Raw genomic sequence first — 2,500 nt, 5'->3', positions numbered from 1 at the left:
AAGCTATATTTCGAGGTGGCGTTTGCGTCGACGTCAACATCGTAGATCTTCAGCTTCACAAAACACTAATATCATTGGTTGAAGGAAGGGAAAAATCGTGCTGCACGTGCGTCACGTATTTTAGCAAATATTTTTGCGGTGCTCTGCGTAAGAACGACGTGAAAACATTAAATTTGGCTGGTTTTGATGACAACGTGAGCATACAAATGTGAGGCGTTTATGCCATATTTGTACTCTTGAACCACCAAATTACTTTTAGGATAATGACTATAAGAAATGTTGGACACTGACTTATTTGAGCGTCAAACGACGTTCTCAAAAAACTTGGGAAAGACGTTTCGACCGAAAACCTTAGGTAATCCTCGGTTTGAATTCCACAAAAAAAGCGACAGCTCCTTTCAATGGTTCATATTTGCGTATGTGCGTGACTACAAGCCTGGGTACACGTATCTCTGCGCGAGACAAGGAACATTATGCAAGTGAAACATAAATGTCAGGAGTTTCTATATGTTCATTCCCCGCATTCTGGTCTCTCTTTGAATGCCAAGCCTCCAGGAAAAGTCTCTTGTGATAGTCAACTGCCTTGTCAACTAAAGTGGCGTGGTCAAAGTCCATATTATGGCCAACTGGGTTTGCGTGTTGCTCAATTTTAGAATTGCCGTCGCAAACACGGACAGCTCTTCTATGTTCACTAAGCCTTGTGGCAAGAGCTCTATACAAAGTAAACTGCCTTGATTGCGATTCCGCATAATATGGCCAAACGGATAGTTGTTGTTCATCAAGACTTTCATAACATGTTGCTTTTATTTGCGTTTCCCCCTATTTGTTGACGGGAATTTCTCCGCTCTATCAAGGAGTGTATTAACCACTGATCGTTTGTGTTGAGCTGGATGATGAGAGTAGAAATCAGTGTGTGTCGGCTTTCGGTACACGTTGACCTGTATGCGACCGTTTGCTCTAACTGTTGTAGTGTCGAAAAAGGAGAGACCGTTGTCGCTTTCAACCTCACTAGTAAATTGTATGTGTGGGTTAATAGAGTTGAGGTGGGCATGTAACTCCTGCACGTACTCCTTTGGCAGACAAACGTGGCTGTCATCGACGTACCATCATCTTGGAGGGCGGGCGGCCGTGGAAATTTCTCTTTCCTCTACAAACTCCATCACCAGCTTGGCTATCGTTGCACCCACAGGCGAGCACATGGCGCAGCCAAACGTTTGATAATAGTGCTCCTTTTCATAAGTAAAATAGCTGTTCCGCAGAACGAACTCTAACTATCGCATTGTTACCCTTGGAAACCTTGGTGCGCTCTATTAGGTTATTATCGCTGTCTAATCTTTCACGGGTAACCTGCAGAGCTAATTCCACCGGGATTGACGTGAATAGAGAAACAACACCGAAGGAAACCATGATTTCGTCCTCGGTAATTGTTTGGTCTCTCATTTTTTCCGCAAATGCAGTGCTATTTTTCACGGAATATTTCTCCTCCAGTAGGGACGAGCAATATTGTGTCAACTCTCCAACGTACAGCCTATCGAAATACTTAGTTTCGATTTTATCACCTCTACTGGACGAGAAATATTCCGTGAAAAATAGCACGAAAAATATTAACTTTAGAATCACTTTTTTTACTGTAAATTTCTGGGCGCCGCCGTCTTAAATAATTGTCACGTGTTCCAGTTTCCCTTATCGTTTTCACGACTAAAGATCTAGGATGGCGACGTCGACGTCACCTCAAAATATACTCTACACTGTCGTACTTCTGTCGCGATTATTCCTTCTCTTTCACGTCGTATAGTGTGGGCGAAATATCCTAAAAATAAATTGATACGAGCGGTTTCAGAGTAAAAATACAGAATGACAGGCTTACATTTGTATGATCAAATTTGGTGATTTCACATCATTTTTGAGCAGAGTACCCCAAAAATATATGCTAAAATGCATTCCGCACGTCCAGCACGATTATTTTTCCTCTTTCAACCAATGATATTCCTGCTTTGTGGCGTTCTCGTTGACCACGCGTCGTAGATCTTAAAGTCCCTAATAAGGCAACTAGGACAAGTCACCATCGTTCATTCAAGATGGCTGTGCCCGGGAAATTTGAACACAAAAACAAGTGTTCTTGAAATTCATTTATTTAGATACAGACGTTTCCATTGGAAAAAGTTCGGACAATTTGTGTTGCAAACATTATGTATTGGGGTTTAATTAAAAGTTATTTTTTCTTGCTTCAGTGAAGGTTCCATTAAAGAAAAGTAACACATGCAACAAGAAGAACCAGAAAAGTAATTAATGGCACGGTTCAACAAGGAACGAGATCAAGGAGGATCAAGGAGGAGCAAGGATGGCTCAGTCGGTTAGTGCGCGGCCTTGGTGCAAGAGGTCATGAGTTCGATCCACGCATCTCGCATCCTTGTTTTGACTTCTTTCCTTTCAGTGTAGCCTAAGTAGCTTTAAATACCCGTGAAACGGAGCACTGATGGAGAGGGGGGAGTAAAATGAG

The 2,500-nt window shown here is 42.2% G+C and overlaps 2 protein-coding genes across 2 annotated transcripts in view; both read right to left on the bottom strand.

Moving 5' to 3' along the window:
* The window catches only part of LOC138024364 (tetratricopeptide repeat protein 28-like), a 245,376-nt gene that overhangs the window by 194,089 nt on the left and 48,787 nt on the right, over positions 1–2,500 (bottom strand). The gene's annotated exons all lie outside the window — the stretch shown is intronic.
* The window catches only part of LOC138023765 (tetratricopeptide repeat protein 28-like), a 15,522-nt gene that overhangs the window by 12,211 nt on the left and 811 nt on the right, over positions 1–2,500 (bottom strand). The gene's annotated exons all lie outside the window — the stretch shown is intronic.

Source organism: Montipora capricornis, chromosome 11 (assembly GCF_036669925.1).
Source record: "Montipora capricornis isolate CH-2021 chromosome 11, ASM3666992v2, whole genome shotgun sequence".
NCBI classification, from domain to species: Eukaryota; Metazoa; Cnidaria; class Anthozoa; order Scleractinia; family Acroporidae; genus Montipora; species Montipora capricornis.
This window is presented reverse-complemented; position numbering and strand designations above follow the sequence as displayed.